The 20,906-nt window shown below is 41.7% G+C and overlaps 2 pseudogenes across 1 annotated transcript; one reads left to right on the top strand and one right to left on the bottom strand.

Annotated features, from left to right (window-relative positions):
* Window positions 1-852: 852 nt before the first annotated feature.
* On the top strand, window positions 853-2,169 carry LOC147370108 (bcl-2-like protein 1 pseudogene; annotated as a pseudogene). Its single transcript, XR_015168449.1, has one exon. The product of XR_015168449.1 is annotated as a bcl-2-like protein 1 pseudogene (transcript).
* Window positions 2,170-15,169: 13,000 nt separating this feature from the next.
* LOC147370107 (putative ATP-dependent RNA helicase DDX4 pseudogene) lies at window positions 15,170-16,534 on the bottom strand (annotated as a pseudogene).
* Window positions 16,535-20,906: the final 4,372 nt, after the last annotated feature.

Raw genomic sequence — 20,906 nt, 5'->3', positions numbered from 1 at the left:
CATCCTTATCCTATCAATATAATTTCTGACTCCTCATATTCAGTTTTTGTATTTAAAAAATATAAAAACTTCTACCATAAATTCTAATCAATCTAGTATTCAACAACTTTTTCTTGAATTACAATCTATTATTAGGGACAACACCTCCCCCATTTCACACACTGAAACTACAAATAAAAACATTAAAAAAGGAGGAATAAACAGGAACAATTCTATCTTCTCTATCCAGAGCAGACTTCACTAGATTCCAAACGCAAGATATTCTTTAATCCTATAACTATTGTTAATATAGCTTTATTTGTTTTAAATTTTTTAAAACTTATCACAAGGAGGTATCTTGACATAAGCAGAAAAACATTTCTTAGAATTGAAAGACACTTCTCTTCCTCTGCCTGGTTGGTATCAAGATGGGCTAACTAAACAATAGAAATTTAGGAAATTTATCTTACAGGGAAAGGGGTATGCTTATATTTCTCCAGATAGATCCAACGAAATCAGTTGGCTTTCTCTTTGAAAGATCTGCCCCAGGGGAGCATCTGGTGTTCAAAATAGAGGGAAAAAATGGCTAAATTCCTGGGAAGAAAAAAACTCCAATACAAGCCATGCGACTCTAAAAAACCTGCAAGAAACACCACCCTCAATGTCATCGACCTTATCATCTCCTTACCTAGGGATAAACAAAAACCCTTACCAATCAAGCTAAAAATCTGGTTTCTCAACAGGGAATGCCTCCAGAAATATTTTTGTTGCTATGCTTGCTTTGCTTCCCCCACTCAAGCTGAATTAATTAATCATATTTATTGGACCTATATACATAACCCCCTTTTTTACTACAGGTATTTTAGACAATAGACTGGTGAAACCCATCTTTATTATGAAAATGTCTCAGAGCAACCGACGGCTGGTGGTTGACTTTCTCTCTTACAAGCTTTCCCAGAAAGGATACAGCTGGAGTCGATTTAATGATGTGGAAGAGAACAGAACTGAGGCCTCGGAAGGGACAAAATCAGATATGGAAACCCCAATGCCATCAATGACAACCCATCTTGGCACCTGGAGGATAGCCCTGTGGTGAATGGAGCCACTGGCCACAGCAGAAGCTTGGACGCCTGGAAAGTGATCCCCGTGACAACAGAAAAGCAAGCCCTGAGGGAGGCAGGCAATGAGTTTGAACTGAGGTAGCAACAGGCATTCAGCGACCAGACGTCCCAGCTCCACATCACCCCAGGGACAGCATATCAGAGCTTTGAACAGATGATGTATGAACTCCTCCAGGACGGGGTGAACTGGGGTCGCATTGTGGCCTTTTTTTCCTTCAGTGGGGCACTATGCATGGAAAGCATAGACAAGGAGACACAAGTATTGGTGAGTCAAAGCACAACTTGGATGGCCACCTACCTAAATGACCACCTAGAGTCTTGGATCCAGGAGAACGGCGGCTGGGACACTTCTGTGAAACTCTGTGAAAACAATACAACCACCGAGAGCCAAAAGGGCCAGGAGCGCTTCAACAGCTGGTCCCTGACGGGCATGACTTCGGCTGGTACAGCTCTGCTGGGCTTGCTACTCAACTCATAGTAACTACTCCTTTCATTATAATCACTCATATTTTATACAAGCTTGTGTTCCTCTTCCTTTTGTTATAGCTATAGAGAACTTACAATTTAATAAGACTCTAAGCTTTGTGACTTGTATAGATTACAAAATGTATACTTGTCTTAATTCCTCTGTTTCTTTGAAAAATGAATCCCTGGAAAGAGGGTCCCATGGCAGGACTTGCCTCCCAGCTACTCACTAAATTATTCTGGCGATCTAAACAATTCATTTGATGGTTAAGTCTTGGCATTTTGGGATTAATAGCAATTTGTATTACTGCGGTTGTTGCAGACATCACTTTACAAACCTAAATTCAAACACAAAACTTTATTCAAAATTGGACCAAAGATGCTCATATTATGTGGGCCACTCAGGCTCAGATAAGGAAATTTAAGATGAAATACAAGAACTAAAAACAGCCATCCAATGAGTCAGAGATCCATTAATAGATTTACAAAAACAAGTAATACTAAAATGTGATTTGAATTCTACACAATTTTGTATCACTCCTGTTCAGTTCAACTATAGTGCTTACAACTGGGAACAAATTAAATTTCACTTGCAAGACATACATGATAATGCTTCCCTAAATGTACAATTATTGCAAAAGAACATCTTTGAAACGTTCTCTAAAAGTCTTCCCTCTTCCAATAATTTGGAAATTTTAGCTGAATAGCTAGCTGATCAATTATCTGGGCTAGATCCTCAAAGATGGTTCCAAAGTATTACTCATAGTATTGGGTCTGATGCTGTAACATTGGTAATTGTCCTGGTAATTATATTTGTTGCATAAGGATGCCTTTCAACATAAATTGTTCCCACTAAACAAATTCAATTGGTCAGGGCCTTTTTCACAAAAATAATAAAAAAGGGGGGGATTGTCAGGGAACGTTTAATTTTAAGGAAGCCTATATGTTGTTTCCTGGTTCTCAAGGGCCCTCGGTTCCTTATCAGTTCCTGGAAAACAGGAACTAACAGAGCTGCACGCAGTTCTCAGGACTGAGGTCATGAGGCAGAACAAATACTTAGATTCCTTTCAGTAACCTTTTACTTTTCTGTAAAACTACGTAGTCTTGTTCCTATTTCCAATACATGGATTGTCTTCTGGCCCCATGACTATTGTTATTCCCTTAGTTACTATTGTTATGCATCTGGTTATGGTGTTTTTCACTTTACTATTTTTTGCCTAAAGCTTCCTTGTATTACAATATATAAGCACACACTGCCATGAATAAAGCACCCTAGTGCCACTAGAAACTTGGGTCTCCCACACCCTTCTTTTCTTCACCTTCTTTTCATTGACTCCTGTCCCCAGGTTCTGGTCCGTCAAGAACACCATAACAGATGTATTAGCAAATCACTCTCTTTGCACGCTTTGGGCCATTGAGTTTTTCTGTTTTGTTTCTGCCGCATTCTCCTGTCTAGAAGCCAGAGCTTCCTCCGTGGAATGCTTTCATGGTTGTTTCATAATCCACTGCTAAACCCATCCCAGTGTCCTTGACTGAGACAGGCAAATCTCTGCTCTGGGTGGGCGTTTTCAACCTCTTCCATAGCCCTGAGTTGTCTGGTTCACCTCTCACTTCCTGATGGTCCACCAGCATCTCTAGAAAGGCCCCTGGACAGGGCTAAGCTCTGGGCATGTCTCAAACCCTGATCTTTGCACTGCGCTGCAGCTCTCTTCTGGGAGCCCTCCGAATTACCCACCAGAGACAGTCCTTTGCCACTGCTCTGGTTACCTACTGCTGCATAACTATTTATCCCAGATCTAATGGCTTAAAGCAGCAACTCTTTGCTTATAATTTACTTTTTCTTTTCTTGCAGGAGGGCTTTAGGAGTAGCTCACTGGGTGCTTCTGTTCTATTTGGCATTGGTGGAAGTCACTCATTGCAACTGGAGGATGGGCAGGTCTTGTGTCTAAGACTTAAATGTTGGGTGCTTTGACTGGGAAGTTGGCTGTTATCCAGAGTGTTTGCCCAGGGCTTCTCTAGGCTGGTGGTCTCAGGGTGGACAATTTATTACAGGCAGGGCTTCCAAGGAATGTTCTAGAAGAGATAAAATGGACCAGAAATTGGCACTGAATTATTCCTGCTGTGTCCCAAAATGGTCACAGAGCTTACCAGAATTCAAAGGGAAGGCATATAACTATCTCTGTCTCTCCATGGGAGGACTGTTAAAAAAAAATAATAATTGTGATCATCTTTGGCCACCATAGCCATTTGCAGGCTCTGTGAGAACAGGTCAAACTCCTGCACTATTTTTGTTTTGTTGCTGAAGCACTTTTTAGTTTTCTCTTCCAAGAGTCAAGCTCGTGTATGCTGCATCCCTCCACTATGTAGAACATATTTCAAAACTCTCCATGTGACCCCAGGAAAGTCCGCATCACAAAGCTCCAGGTGGGAGTGGGGTAGAGGGGTGGGACTCAACAGGAAGGCAGCTGTCTCTAAAGATATCCCCTGGCCCACCTTCCCCTCTCCCCATGCTCAAGCCTGCTGATAGCCTCAAACTGGCCGTGGGCTCCTGGAGTTATGCAATGGTTCTGACACATTTCCTTTGTAAACTTTGCATGTGGGGATTTGTCTCACCCTGCATTTGATCCATGACATACACCTACATGAATTGGCACCTTGAAACTAAAACAGAAAGTTTCACTGTAACTTGAGTGGAGTTTATATTTTGGATGATCGTCAAGGCAAAAATGGATGTGGGCCCAATTTGCTTCAAGTGTGCCAAGGAAAAAGAAACCCTACCATATCCCCAGGATATGGGGGAGAGGAATTTGAATCTCTTCTCTCTTGATTCAGCTGTGGCCTAAAAATAGGGTTGTCACAGGGCAGGGCAGCAGTGGGGGTTTGATCACACTCTCCAGCTGCGACGTGGACCTGGGGCTGGAAAGACGGCAGTTTTCTGGGGTGTAACATCAGAGGTGGGGTGTCCGGGGGGTGGGGCGGGCTGCTGGGAAGGATTCGGGCTTCGCTTGGGTCCCATGGCCAGGTGACTTGAGGAGTCCATCTCCAAGGGCCTTCCATTGCTACTGGGACTGAAGGATGGCTGAAAAGGCGGGCAGTTCCAGAGGGAAGGTGTCTGTGTCTGCTGACCTTGGGGAGAACACGGCTTGTGGCTGAAACTGACCATAGCCTGGTTAGGAGTGAGACCCCCCAAGAGCCAGCACACGTCATAGCAGGTGCTTGCTAAAGTGACTTCTGAGTTGTGTAGACTTAAATGACTTCTGGACTTGTGTGGCTGAAAGAGGTATCTAAGTGGCCATTAGAGCTGAACTGGAGAAAGTTTCTTTTCTTGCCAATGTTTGTGTTTACATAGTGATTTCCTCTTAAAGAGAAGATCACAAAAAGGGTGAGAACAAGTTAAATGTGCAGTGGAGAAATCTGACAAACAGCTTTCTCAGCCAGGTGGTCAAAGTTAACAGCATCGGCGACAAGTCAGGTTGACAGCAGGTGCCCTTGATGTGATGAGAAATGGGATTTTACCTCCATGACCTTCCTTCTAATCATGACCCAAATCCAGCCTAATCATGAGAAAAGCATCAGCCAAACTCTAGTTGAGGGACATCCTGCAAAATATGAGACCAGTACCCCTCACGTTTGTCAAGGTCTTTAAAAATAAGTCTGAGAAATGTCACAGCTTAAGAAGATATGGTGACTAAATGTAATGCAGTATCCTGGACCCTAGAACAAAAAAAGGACCTTAGATAAAAACTAAGGAACTATGCAGTGTATATGGACTTCTATTAATAGTTATATGTAAACATTGGTTTACTAATTGTAACAAATGTACCATACTAATGTTAGATGTTAGTAGGGGAAACTGAGGCAGGCTATATGCAATCTCTCTGTACCATATTCAAAATAGTAATTTTTCTGTAATTCCAAGTGTTCTAAAAAATAGTCTATTAAAAATGTGATGTGTGTCTGTACCACTTGTAAATAGAAATACTAAATAGTTAATTCAGTTCAGTTCAGTTTAGTTGCTCAGTCATGTCCAACTCTCTGCGACTCCATGAACCACAGCACACCAAGCCTCCCTGTCCATCACCAACTCCTGGAGTTTGCTCAAACTCATGTCCATTGAGTCGGTGATGCCATCCAACCATCTCATCCTCTGTCATCCCCTTCTCCTCCTGCCTTCAATCTTTCCCAGCATCAGGGTGTTTTCCAAAGATGTCAGCTCTTCGCATCAGGTGGCCAAAATATTGGAGTTTCAGCTTCAACATCAGTCCTTCCAATGAACACCCAGGACTGATCTCCTTTAGGATGGATGGGTGGATCTCCTTGCAGTCCAAGGGACTCTCAAGAGTCTTCTCCAACACCACAGTTCAAAAGCATCAATTCTTTGGTGCTCAGCTTTCTTTATGGTCCAACTCTCACATCTATACATGACTCCTGGAAAAGCCATAGCCTTGACTAGACAGACCTTTGTTGGCAAAGTAATGCCTCTGCTTTTTTATACTCTGTCTAGGTTGGCCATAGCTTTTCTTCCAAGGAACAAGTGAAAGAGATCCAAATCATTGGCCTGCCTATACTTACTTACACAAATGTCCCATAACAGTCCTTTTCCCTGTCCCTTCACTTTCTACCCTCACACAGGCCCTGAGTATTTTCCCTGAACTGCTGTCACCTCCTGATTAGTCCCTTTGCCTCAGCTTCTTCTTCTTCCTGACCCTGCACCCAACAGTCACTTCACAGTTCAGTTTCTTTCTGGTTTAAAAATCTCCTGGAGACCTCACCATTGCTCTCTGTGTAAAAGGCATTCTTCAGGGCATTTAATTCCTTCCAGGATCTGGCCCCAAAGTTCTGAGTACTTTTCTATTCTTCCTTATATGGCATCACCAACTCAATGGACATGAGTTTGAGTAAACTCCGGGAGTTGGTGATGGACAGGGAAGCCTAGTGGGCTGCAGTCCATGGGGTTGCAGAGAGTCAGACACAACTGAGCGACCAACACTTTCACTTTTCACTTTCATGGCTTAGAGAGACCTATGGAGAAATGTGTCTTGAGGGTTATTACACTAATTTCCCCACCTCTTCACCCCATGCTCTTAACACAAAGTCTAGTCCAGTGCTTGGGCCATCATAGGTATTCAGCTTGTGTCTATTGGTTTATTGAATGCTTGAGATTGATTTTGGAGGAGAGCATTTTCTTTTAAAGCTAGAGCTGACCATGCTGTTAGCCTGTAGAGTCAGCGGCTTCACCCAGGGCTGCAGCAACCTACCCATGGATTGCAAGGACGCTTAACACTCTCTGACTTTCCAAGTCAGATCCCAGGCTGCCAGCTTGGCTCTACAACTCAGCACTCTTATCTGTAAAGAATTCGTCACACGTGTGATTTAGCCGGGCTTTTCCCTTGAAAGCTGTTTCTGATAATGACTTACACCTGTTTATTCCCAATAGAAGCATTGGAGAGGAGACCAGTGTGTGACTGATCCCAGATGCTGCAGTCATTTCTGGGTGGCCCTGGGTGCAGCCGCAGAAACCGGGGTGGCTGGGTCTCATCAGCCGGCTCAGTGAGAGAGCATGCTTGCTTGGTGGAGTTTCCAGCAGTGAAGGTTTGAGGGTAAGGAAAAGTAAGATATTATTTTTGGCTTGAGTGCTCACCTTTAAAATCATACGAAGATCATACCCTGAGTTTCCAAAGTCATTCACCTGTTTTCCCTGCGATAACTGGAAAAGCAGAATGCGCTGTCACACACACATGAACGTGTTCATTTCTTGATTTAAAATTATAAATACATTCATTGTAGAAGATTCAAATAAAGATTAGAATAGTGTCCAACATATACTGAACACAGTGGAGACTTTCCCTCTCATGCCCAGCTTCTTTCCTAACTGGTAACTACACTTCCAAGTTTGCTGGTCATCTCTCCAGTCCATTTTACACACATATCTACATCTTCCTTTGTGATTTTATTCTAATATATATATTATACGTTTTATATATATATATATTATTTATATATATATATATATAAAATCAGGATTTAATTTGAGCTTAAAGTTCAAAAATAAATTAACCACTTAAGCATTTGCTTTCATCAAATAGTAAAATGTCCAAGACTGCCAGGAAGTCTGCAGTGCTGTGAAGGGCCCAGGCTTTTTCTGTCTTTCTAATTCTATCCTTATTTGTTGCTTTTGCCTACATGCTTTTTACCTCAAGACTTCAGAATAGTTGCTACATAGCATTTTCCCACATTCCATATGGAAGGAGGGAAAAGGGCAAAGAGCAATGACTTTTCTTTGGGAGTGTCCCCTGGGAAACCGCTGCATGAGTGGAGCTCGTGAACCACAGCTGGCATCACCTCTTAGCACCTGAGAGGTGGCCCAATTTTGCCCCACTGGAAGCCAAGTCCCATCAGGAGGTAACAGCCAGAATGTGAGTCAGCTCCTTGTCTCTACTTTTACATAAGCTGATATCAATAGTTTGTTTCCCAATTCTTGTTCTTTCTGATCCAGCTTCTTTCCTTTTGAGGTAGTAGAATTTATTTTACTCTTTTATTTTGAAATAATTATAGGTTCAAAGGTGTTTCTAATATACCCTTGACCCAGTCCTCCCCAGTGGTTCCGTCTTTCATAATTACAATGGAAAAACCAACAATTTGGCATTGGCACAGTATATGTGTACAGAGGTAGCAGATTTTTGTTTTCCTTACTGTCTTCTTAAATGTTTCTTGTAAGATTCACATTTCTTGCTGTGATTAATCCCCAGATTTGGCTGACATTATGTAGAAGCCACAGTAGTTCCACATGTGTTCTGTGCCAATCTTTCTTGGGCACAAACTTTCCAAGATAAACATGTGTCCAACATCAGGAATCCTTTCTATGTAAATATTGGTGAGACAGTTACACATGTACGGTGCATACAGAAAATGCGGTTTGCTTAGGAAAGTCTCAAAATATTTGGTAACCTTGAATGCATTTTTGCCTTTTTTAATTTTTATTTTATATTGGTGTGTAGTTAACTAACAATGCTGTATTAGTTTTGGATGTACAGCAAACTAATTAAGTTATATGTATACATGTATCTATTCTTTTCAAATTATTTTCCCATTTAGGTTATTACAGAATATTGAGCAGACTTCCCTGTGCTACATGGTAGATGATTGTTGGCTATCTGTTTTAAATATAGCAACATGTACATCAATTCCAAACTCCCAATCTCTTACCCTACTTCCCCTCTGGTCATCATTAGTTCTTTCTCTACGTCTGTGAGTCTGTTTCAAATAAGTTCATTTGTACCATTTTTTTAAGATTCCAGATATAAGCAATATCATATGATACTGGCCTTTCTCTGTCTGACTTACTTCACTTAGTATGATAATCTCCATATACAATATCAGATCAGATCAGATCAGTTGCTAAGTCGTGTCCGACTCTTTGTGACCCCATGAATCACAGTACGCCAGGCCTCCTTCAGAGGAGTTTGTAGGTTAAAACACTCTTGTCACACCCAGGAATTATTATTAACTGGAGCTCTAAGTTAACTCCTTCTCCGAAAGAGGTGGTGGGGGACAGCCCCCCGTAAAGTCAGAGGTGTAGGTGAAAGCACAAAGCAGAAAGTAGGCAGACTCTGGTTTTGGGGGTAGATTGCTCGAGAATTTCCAGGGAGACTCCTGAGGCTTGATCCCGCCTTTGCGTATGCCAAGCCTCCTTCCCCATGACCTTTGCCAGGGGCGGAGCTCGCTCCCCACACCTGTCCATCACCAACTCCCGGAGTTCACTCAGATTCATGTCCATCGAGTCAGTGATGACATCCAGCCATCTCATCCTCTGTCATCCCCTTCTCCTCTTGCCCCCAATCCCTCCCAGCATCAGAGTCTTTTCCAATGAGTCAAGTCTTCGCATGAGGTGGCCAAAGTACTGGAGTTTCAGCTTTAGCATCATTCCTTCCAAAGAAATCCCAGGGCTGATCGCCTTCAGAATGGACTGGTTGAATCTCCTTGCAGTCCAAGGGGCTCTCAAGAGTCTTCTCCAACATCGCAGTTCAAAAGCATCAATTCTTCAGCACTCAGCATTCTTCACAGTCCACCTCTCACATCCATACATGACCACAGGAAAAACCATAGCCTTGACTAGACGAACCTTTGTTAGCAAAGTAATGTCTCTGCTTTTGAATATGCTATCTAGCTTGGTCATAACTTTCCTTCCAAGGAGTAAGCGTCTTTTAATTTCATGGCAGCAGTCACCATCTGCAGTGATTTTGGAGCCCAGAAAAATAAAGTCTGACACTGTTTCCACTGTTTCCCCATCTATTTCCCATGAAGTGATGGGACCAGATGCCATGATCTTCGTTTTCTGAATGTTGAACTTTAAGCCAACTTTTTCACTCTCCACTTTCACTTTCATCAAGAGGCTTTTGAGTTCCTCTTCACTTTCTGCCATAAGGGTGGTGTCATCTGCATATCTGAGGTTATTGATATTTCTCCTGGCAATCTTGATTCCAGTTTGTGTTTCTTCCAGTCCAGTGTTTCTCATGATGTACTCTGCGTATAAGTTAAATAAACAGGGTGACAATATAGAGCCTTGATGAACTCCTTTTCCTATTTGGAACCAGTCTGTTGTTCCATGTCCAGTTCTAACTGTTGCTTCCTGACCTGCATACAAATTTCTCAAGAGGCAGATCAGGTGGTCTGGTATTCCCAACTCTTTCAGAATTTTCCAGTTTATTGTGATCCACACAGTCAAAGGCTTTGGTATAGTTAATAAAGCAGAAATAGATGTTTTTCTGGAACTCTCTCTCATTTTATTTTCAACATAATTATGAACATAAAATGAGAAAATGGGTATAAAGATACCTTGTTAACTGCAAAGCATTCCACAATGCTTTGTAAACACAGTAAAGTAAATAAAATAACATTACCATATTTCTCATTTTATTTTCATAATTATGTTGAAAAGGAAATATTGTTTTTCCTCCTTAACAAATGTAAAACCATGGTGGCTTCAGTTCAGCTCAGTTCAGTCGCTCAGCCGTGTCCGACTCTCGGCGACCCCATGGACCACAGCACGCCAGGCCTCCCTGTCCATCACTGAATCCCAGAATTTACTCATGGTGGCTTAGAGACAATAAAGAAAATGAGTGGAATGGGGGAGAAGATGTTTAATTCTATGATAATTTTGCCCAATCCCCAATTTACTAATTTACCAATTCTACTTTTATCTGAATATAAGCAATCTGATTAAGAACTGGGGTGTGGTTTAAGTGTGAGTCCCAACACGAAGGTGCCTGTCCGCACACCAAGAAGGGGGCCCTGGACAGAGAGCTCTGACTACAGCCCAGCCATGCGGGCAGCCTGTTCGCAGACCTCCAGCCTCCTGAACCCTGTCCTTGTTTACACTACCCATTCTATGATACGTTGTTATCGCAGTCCAACCTAACTACAACAACCTCTGAGGTTTGGGGATAGTTGCCTCCAAATTACTATAAAGCCCAATGGAAAGCTCATGGACTTGCCTACTTTCTGATGTCTATGATAGTCACAATTCTAAGTATTCTTGTTTCTTGGTTTGGGGGCCACAGAAGAGAAGAGAGATAGGCATCATGAGACCGGAGCCCCTGACTGATACCGTGACGCTACTTGAAAGACCCTAACCCTAGTTTTTTCAGGTATAGTTGATTTACAGTATTGTGTCAATTTCTTTTATATGTGACACATATACACTTTTAACACTGTGTATTACGTAGATAACTGGTGATAGTGTACTATATAGTCCAGGGAACGCTGCTCAGCACACTGTGGTGACCTGATGGGAAGGAAGTCTGAAAGGGTGGAGATCAGATCAGATCAGTCGCTCAGTCACGTCCGACTCTTTGTGATCCCATGAATCGCAGCACACCAGGCCTCCCTGTCCATCACCAACTCCTGCAGTTCACTCAGACTCATGTCCATCAAGTCAGTGATGCCATCCAGCCATCTCATCCTCTGTCATCCCCTTCTTCTCCTGCCCCCAATCCCTCCCAGCATCAGAGTCTTTTCCAATGAGTCAAGTCTTCGCATGAGGTGGCCAGAGTACTGAAGTTTCAGCTTTAGCATCATTCCTTCCAAAGAAATCCCAGGGCTGATCTCCTTCAGAATGGACTGGTTGGATCTCCTTGCAGTCCAAGGGACTCTCAAGAGTCTTCTCCAACACCACAGTTCAAAAGCATCAATTCTTTGGCACTCAGCCTTCTTCACAGTCCAACTCTCACATCCATATATGACCACAGGAAAAACCGTAACAGGCAAATTTGGCCTTGGAATATGGAATGAAGCAGGGCAAAGACTAATAGAATTTTGCCAAGAAAATGCACTGGTCATAACAAACACCCTCTTCCAACAACACAAGAGAAGACTCTATACATGGACATCACCAGATGGTCAACACCAAAATCAGATTGATTATATTCTTTGCAGCCAAAGATGGAGAAGCTCTATACAGTCAGCAAAAATAAGACCAGGAGCTGACTGTGGCTCAGACCATGAACTCCTTATTGCCAAATTCAGACTGAAATTGAAGAAAGTAGGGAAAACCACTAGACCATTCAGGTATGACCTAAATCAAATACCTTATGATTATACAGTGGAAGTGAGAAATAGATTTCGGGGCCTAGATCTGATAGATAGAATGCATGATGAACTATGGAATGAGGTTCATGACATTGTACAGGAGACAGGGATCAAGACCATCTCCATGGAAAAGAAATGCAAAAAAGCAAAATGGCTGTCTGGGGAGGCCTTACAAATAGCTGTGAAAGGAAAGAAGTGAAAAGCAAAGGAGAAAAGGAAAGATATAAACATCTGAATGCAGAGTTCCAAAGAATAGCAAGAAGAGATAAGAAAGCCTTCTTCAGCGATCAATGCAAAGAAATGGAGGAAAACAACAGAATGGGAAAGACTAGGAATCTCTTCAAGAAAATTAGAAATACCAAAGGAACATTTCATGCAAAGGTGAGCTCGATAAAGGACAGAAATGGTATGGACCTAACAGAAGAAGAAGATATTGAGAAGAGATGGCAAGAATACACAGAAGAACTGTACAAAAAAGATCTTCACGACCCAGATAATCATGATGGTGTGATCACTGACCTAGAGCCAGACATCCTGGAATGTGAAGTCAAGTGGGCCTTAGGAAGCATCACTATGAACAAAGCTAGTGGAGGTGATGGAATTCTAGTTGAGCTCTTCCAAATCCTGAAAGATGATGCTGTGAAAGTGCTGCACTCAATATGCCAGCAAATTTGGAAAACTCAGCAGTGGCCACAGGACTGGAAAAGGTCAGTTTTCATTCCAATCCCAAAGAAAGGCAACGCCAAAGAATGCTCAAACTACTGCACAATTGCACTCATCTCACACACTGGTAAAGTAATGCTCAAAATTCTCCAAGCCAGGCTTCAGCAATATGTGAACCGTGAACTTCCAGATGTTCAAGCTGGTTTTAGAAAAGGCAGAGGAACCAGAGATCAAACTGCCAACATCCGCTGGATCATAGAAAAAGCAAGAGAGTTCCAGAAAAACATCTATTTCTGCTTTATTTACTATGCCAAAGGATGGAGATATACATGTGCAAATGGCTGATCCATTCTGCTGTACAGTAGAAACTAACAACATTGTAAAGCAAATATACTCCAATAAAAATTAATTTTTTTAAACTTCTACTGATTCAGTTCTATGTATATATATTCTACTTCATGTTTCCTATTGTGGTTTATTACAGGATATTGAACATAGTTCTCTGTGCTATACAGCAGGACCTTGTTGTGTATCCGTTCTGTATATGATAGCTTGCATCTGCTAATTCCAAACTCCCAACCCATCCCTTGCCCCCTTGGAAACCACAGATCTGTTCTATATGTCTGTCAACACATTTTTAATATTCTATTATATTGGACAAGGAGTTATACTTAGGATTTTAGGGAAACAAAAACTGAAGAAAATGACTATGCCACTAAATTGTTGGCCTTATGCCTTGGCCTTTTTTTTTAATGCCTTAATCATTTCACATATAAGTTCCTTCATTTGTAAAATATAGATAATAACAGTATCTATTCCATGGAATCTTTGTAAGGACCAAGTTATTTCTACACTAAGGCATGTAGAACAATACCCAGTACTTAATTATATGTATTAGCTGTTATTAATAATGATCGTTATATCTTCTTTGGATAATGTGACGTATCAACAATTAAAATATCAAATAAATTAACTCAGAAATTTAGAAAGCAGTAGAAATATGGATATTGTCAAATATTTAAGAATAAATCCTAGGTGTTGTGAGGCTTGAAACTTACACAAGCCTCAGAAAGAGGCACTCTTCATAAGAAAATAAATACAAATTTACAATTATAAAATTAGGAATGAAGGATGCTTACATTAGCACAACTCAGAAAGTTAAAACATAGATATGTGCCTCAGCAGGTGAGTTGTTAAAAAAAAAATAGTGGGACATTCATACAATAGAATACCAAAAAGTCATTTGTAATAATGAGGTTTGCACTAACATGGGAGGGGCTGAATATTAAGTGAGAAAAGCAAGGTGCATTTTAGCGGGTATGCTAAGTGGTCTAGCCAACATTCATTGCTTCAATTTTGCTTACTAAGAGATCTTAGTATTCCTTAGTTGGGAGGCAATGTGCAATTTTTCTTTAAGGAAAGTTAGACAAATACCACAGATAGGCCAAGCAAAATCACAGGTAGATGTTTGGGTGGAAAACTGACATACCTTTCGCTGGAAAACACCTTTCTTTCTAGAAAGGGCAAAGAAAGTTGATTCTCTTGAGTTGTGCCTGTTTCCACATGTTTCGTCTTTCTGTGATCATCCTGAGGTCAGTGAACAGGACAAGAGGGGTCAAGTAAACTAGACGGAGGGGAGGACACCTCACAGCTTGTTCCTAAGGATTCAGGAAGGGCGAGTTCATACTAAGGGAAGGACACCTCCCAGACCGTTATCATGGATTCAGGAGGGGCAAGTTCATGTTAGCAGAGTTCTGTGTCACAGACTGGAAGTAAGACCTTTATATTCCCATTGCACGAAAATTTTTTTCCATCTGTGACTTAAAAAACATTTTGTCATCTATTCTTGTTACTCTCTATTCTCTCCCCATGGAAACTGTAGAAAGGAAGAAAGTGAAGTCGCTCAGTCATGTCTGACTCTTTGCGACCCCATGGACTGTAGCCTACCAGGTTCCTCCATCCAAGGGATTATCCAGGCAAGAGTACTGGAGTGGGTTGCCATTTCCTTCTCCAGAGGACCTTCCCAACCCAGGGATTGAACCTGGGTCTCCCGCATTGTAGGCAGACGCTTAACCATCTGAGCCACCAGGGGAGTCTATGGAAACTGTAAGCTGCTTTCAAAAAAATTTTTTTTTCAAGATGAGTGCTTTAATCTTTCCAGTTAACATCATTTGTATCAGTAAGTATAATATTTTTAGATCACACATTAGTCAGTAAAGATTTATTTTTTTGAGGGTCTGAGTAAGAACAGGAAGACAGGAAATATAGAATGTCAGACTTCACACTTGAATTAAAACTTAAAATTGTTTCCTTCTTTGCAGCAAAACTATACTACAGACTTATGTGTTTTAGCTTTAATCCCATGACTCATCATGGATTGGATTGGGACTTTGTGAAAAAGAAAATCTTGCTACATTCAGAGTGCTTATGCCCTGATAATTCTTTTCCATATCATTGGATGCAAACATATTTCCTCTTGTAATGTCACTGAAGCCAGGAACACTTGTGCTCAAGGCATGTTCTTCCAGCCGTTCAGAGCACCCTGATGAGCTTCTGGAAGTACTTTCATTGGAGGCTGTGCCGCGTGGTTATCTGAGCATCAAAAAAGGAAATAGCTCTGCAAGGGTTCCCACGTTGACCAGTACACCAGATTCAATGAACACATTCATCAATAGATCATCAGAATGGATAACAAATCAGATACTTTCAATATCCAGCCCTTTGGCAGCTGCTGTAGTAGCTGCAAGAACTGGGCACTTTCCACAATGAAAATCCCCAAGTTTGCTCTCTCTGTTCCAGACCACCGTGAATATGTATGGTTGCTGCTTTTTCCTGGCAAAGAAAAGTTACAGTAAAATCTTCTTTCTTCTCAGTCTCAACAAAAGCCATAGTTTTTTTTTGTTTGTTTGTTTGTTTTTAATCACCTATGTTTTACAGAATTTCTACAGGTTTTTCTTATTTTGAGTACTAGCCAGCTGGGAGAATGGTCTCTTGCTCTACTTGCTTATCCAACAGCCACAAACAAATAGTTTAACTTCTAAAACCCCTCAGCCAAGCTTTGAATTTCCTCTGGGAAAACTGCACTGAACATAAGGGTTTGATGTTCATTCAATTGCTGGGCAGGAAATTAGATTTTTATTTCTGGTCCAGAATCCATATCCAGCATGCAGTCAGCTTCATCTAAAATTAAATATTTAAGTTCTCTGAGACTGGTGTTTTCTTTATCTATGATATCTGTTAGTCTTCTACAAGTAGCACATAATAATCTCAGCCTTGTAATGTCTGAGAGAGACAGGGGCCACCATTCATGATTCAGGCACTCTGTTAGACAACCGACAGACTTTTTTGCTTTTATTCTTTGCTTTTATAGGGAGTACTTTTTCACTTTACATACAATGAAACAGAGGCCTGGAGAGGTTAGATAATTTATCTTCTAAGTAGCAGAAGCAGGAACCATCTGGGACTTTATGGACAATGCTAATCTGAGAACTAGAAATGCTAACAGGAATCTTTATAAAATTGGTCTGCATTTTGAAGCATTCCTGTCTCTTGTGCCAAAGAGAGGTTGCCCCAACCTTCCTATGAAGTGAAAAGAGAAACACTGTGCTCCCCTGTTTCTGTAGTTAGGATGGGCTTTAGTTAAACCCAAAGGCAGGCAAAGTGGGACTCAGGGCCTTCTCCATCTCCGCACTTGGCGGCCTCTGCTTAGCACCATCCATGTGGTCACCCGGAACCTGAGTCTGGGCCAGCTTCCAGAATTAACTCCACTTCCCTTGTCTTAGCTGTTGGTCCTGGAGGGAAGGTAATCACAGAAGAGCATTGTCATGAGGAAGTTTAGTTCATAGAATTTGGAAACAAACAGACTGGGCTTGAAAAACAGGTCCTCCACTTCTTAGTTCTGTCACTTTGGATAATGCAAGTACTCATTCCAAAAATTTGGAATATGGAAAGTTCCTCACATGGTTGTATAAGCATTAGAGATGATGTAGATGAATGATGAGGCTCACAGTAGGTACCATTAAGATATGGCTGCTACTCACAGTTGATAGCAGAAGTTTGGGTAGATATGAAACCAAGGAAAGAAGAGAAGGGAAAAACAAGGGAGAAAGGGAAAGGTACTCCAAACGGAATGCAGAGTTCCAGAGAACAGCAAGGAGAGGCAAGAAGGTCTTCTTCTATGAACAGTAAAAAGAAATAGAGGAAAACAACAGAGACCTCTTCAAGAAAAATGGAAATATCAAAGGAATATTTCATCCAAAGATGGGCACAATAAAGGGAAGAAATGGTAAAGACCTAATAGAAGCAAAAGAGATTAAGAAGAGATAAAAAGAATACACAGAATAACTGGATGAAAAAGATCTTAATGACCTGGATAACTAAGATGGTGTAGTCTCTCACTCAGAGCCAGACATCCTGGAGTGTGAAGTCAAGTGGGCCTTAGGAAGCGCTGCTGCCAATAAAGCTAGTGGAGGTGATGGAATTCCAGCAGAACTATTTAAAATCTTAAAAGATGATGCTATTGAAGTGTTGCACTCAATTTGTCAGCAAATTTGGAAAACTCAGCAGTGGCCATAGGACTGGAAAAAGTCAATCCTCAACCCAGTTCCCAAGAAAGGTGGTACTAAAGAATGTTCAAACTACCAGACAATTGCACTCCTCTCCCATGCTAGTAAGGTTATGCTCAAAATTCTCCAAGCTAGGTTTCAGCATTATGTGAACCAAGAACTTCCAGATGTTCAAGCTGGGTTTATAAAAGGTAGAGGAACCAGAGATCAAATTGCCACCATTTTCTGGATCATAAAGAAAGTAAAGGAATTCCAGCAAAACATCTACCTCTGTTTAATTGACTACGCTAAATCCTTTGACTGTGTGGATCACAACAAAATGTGGAAAACTCTTAGAGAGATGGGAATACCAGACCACCTTACCTGTCTCCTGAGAAAGCTGAATACAGGTCCAGAATCAACAGTTAGAACTCTGTATGGAACAACTGACTCGTTCAGGATTGAGAAAGGAGTATGACAAGGCTGTTTATTATCATACTGTTTATTTAATTTATAGGCAGACCACATCATGCAAAATGCTGGGCTGGATGAGTTACAAGCTGGAATCAAGATTGCTGGGAGAAATATTAACAACCTCAGATATGTGGATGATACCACTCTACTGGCAGAAAGCGAAGAGGAACTAAAGAACCTCTTGATGAGGGTGAAGGAGGAGAGTGAAAAAGTAGGCTTAAAACTCAATATTGAATAAACTATGATCATGGCATCCAATCCCATCAGTTCATGGCAAATAGAAGGGGGAAATGTGGAAGCAATGACAGATTTCCTCTTCTTGGGCTCTAAAATCACTGTGGATGGTGACTGCAGCCATGGAATTAGAAAATTATTGCTTCTTGGCAGGAAAGCTATGGCAAACCTAGACAGTGTGTTAAAAGTCCAAGAAATCACTTTGCAGACAAAGGTTCATACAGTCAAAGCTACAGTCTTTCCAGTAGTCATGTACAAATATGAGAGCTGGACCGTAAAGAAGGGAGAGTGCTGAAGAACTGATGCTTTCAAACTGTGGTACTGGAGAAGACTCTTGAGAGTTCCTTGAAAAGCAAGGAGATCAAACCAGTCAATCTTAAAGGACATCAACCCTAAATACTCTTTGGAAGGACTGATGCTGAAGCTGAAGCTCCAATTCTTTGGCCACCTGACTTGGAAAGCTGACTCATTGAAAAAGACCCTGATGCTGGGAAAGACTAAAGGCAGAAGGAGAAGGGGACGACAGAGGATAAGATGGTTGGATGACATCACTGATGCTATGGACATGAACTTGGGCAAACTCCAGGAGATGGAGAGGGACAGAGAAGCCTGGTGTGCTGCAGTCTATGGGGTTTCAAAGAGTTGGAAGTGACTTGGTGACTGAACAACAACAACAAAATGAAGCCAATACTTTTCCAACAAAAAAATAAAAGAAAAAATTTAGGGATTTGTGATGTTACTAGAGTCAAAAGCATATCCTTAGATAATTTATAGTCACCCCAGTTTAAAATGAAAAATATGTACATTTGAAACTCTCTCTCAACTTGGGCTTACCTTGCCTACTTTGTATTGTCACCTTCATTTGCTCTTCTTTGGAGATTTTCTACCTTGAAAACGAGATTGGATCAGCCTCTCTTTAACAGATGTCCCTTTTATTGGCACTGAGGTCGTATAAAGTGAGAATGGGACACTGTCCAATGTCTGTCCTCCCTCAACTTGGAAACAGAGGGAAAACTCCCATGCAAGTGTCGGGAGACAGTTCCCTATGGAGCTCTTGGGTTTCTGCAAAATTCACAAGCAGAACTAACTGCCCTTTCATTCTCATTTTAGAGGGAAAGCCTTAAGACAGCATTGGCGTTTCCACGTGGAGCAAAGCATGGGCTTGTTTATTGTCCTGTGTAAAGATAGCGCTTCCCTTGGGGGCTAAAGTTGTCAGGTTTGCTCTGAGGCCATCAATAGACTCAGATTCTCTGTACTCCGGATTCCACTGCTTGCTCTGTATCCGCCTGGGCTCTGCCTCCACAGCTTGGGACTGAGGAGCAGGGAGAACCAATCTGAACATCAATCTTGGGTTGCTTGCTGTGCTGTGATTAATGAAGTCATTGTCTCTAATCCAGGACTCTCTTGTCTTCTGCCAGCATGAAACTGACAGGCCAACTTGTGAGCTTGAGAGGAGATAAAAATTCACAGTTCTTGGCACAGAGCATGTGAAAACTCTGAAATGTGCTGTTGTCAGCTCAGAGGACTCAGGAATTTCTTCTGCTTATGGAGTACGGGTGGCTTAGGGCAACTGTCACAGGAGAGGTAACACCTGAACTACATCTTGAAAGATGAGAAGTTGGCCAAGTGGGATGAACACCAAGAAGAAGAAATGAGACATAGGTATGCACATGTTTTTGAGAAACTGGAATGTTTGAGTTCAAATTGCAAGGGAGTGGGCATGGCAAGAAGTTATCTAAAAAGCAGTCTGGGACTACTCTGAGTAAAGAAAGAAGAAAGCCTGATCTCTGGATTTTCTGCTCTACTGAACAGTCTCATGTGAACAGTCTCACTTTACTAGCACAGCAGCTTTTTTAGGTGTTACTAGCCTGGAGAATCCCAGGGACGGGGGAGCCTGGTGGGCTGCCGTCTATGGGGTCGCACAGAGTCGGACACGACTGACGTGACTTAGCAGCAGCAGCAGCAGCCTTTTTGAAGAAATTAAGTCTCAGAAAGTTTAACTTCTCTAAGAATAATCAGTTAATAAATACTAGAAGGATAATATAAAACCAATGTTCTTTCTTTCGGCCACTCAGTGAGGAGCTTTCGATTCTTACTCTGTAGGTAACATCAGGAACCGTCTGTTTTCTGTTGCTGTTGTTTGTTCACTTTCCTTTTTCTTTCAGGTCAGGGTGTCCTAATCAAGAACATCATAGTTGGACAATTTAGAAGCAGCATGAGGCTTTTGAATAGGGGTAATCTGGCAAGAGTGGGTAGTTACAAGATAATTTTAATGATGCACTTGAGTATTTTTAAGGGGTCTGGAACTGGGTATATGGAAAAGAGAATAATTAATGGACTTTGGAAACGTAGTATATCAGTTCAGTTCAGTTCAGTCACTCAGTCGTGTCCGACTCTTTGCGACCCCATGAATCGCAGCACGCCAGGCCTCCCTGTCCAACACCAACTCCCAGAGTCCACCCAGACTCACGTCCATCGAGTCAGTGATGCCATCCAGCCATCTCATCCTCTGTCGTCCCCTTCTCCTCCTGCCCCCAATCCCTCCCAGCATCAGAGTCTTTTCCAATGAGTCAACTCTTCGCATGAGGTGGCCAAAGTACTGGCGTTTCAGCTTTAGCATCATTCCTTCCAAAGAAATCCCAGGGCTGATCTCCTTCAGAATGGACTGGTTGGCTCTCCTTGCAGTCCAAGGGACTCTCAAGAGTCTTCTCCAACACCACATTTCAAAAGCATCAATTCTTCAGCGCTCAACCTTCTTCACAGTCCAACTCTCACATCCATACATGACCACAGGAAAAACCATGTAGTATATAATAAAGATGAAATGATTTTAAAAAGG

The sequence above is a fragment of the Bos grunniens genome, chromosome 7, assembly GCF_055505025.1.
Source record: "Bos grunniens cultivar Pamir isolate PY7600 chromosome 7, Bosgru_T2T1.0, whole genome shotgun sequence".
Classification (NCBI taxonomy): Eukaryota; Metazoa; Chordata; class Mammalia; order Artiodactyla; family Bovidae; genus Bos; species Bos grunniens.
The sequence above is the reverse complement of the archived record's forward strand: the minus strand, read 5'-3'. Positions and strand labels throughout refer to the sequence as shown.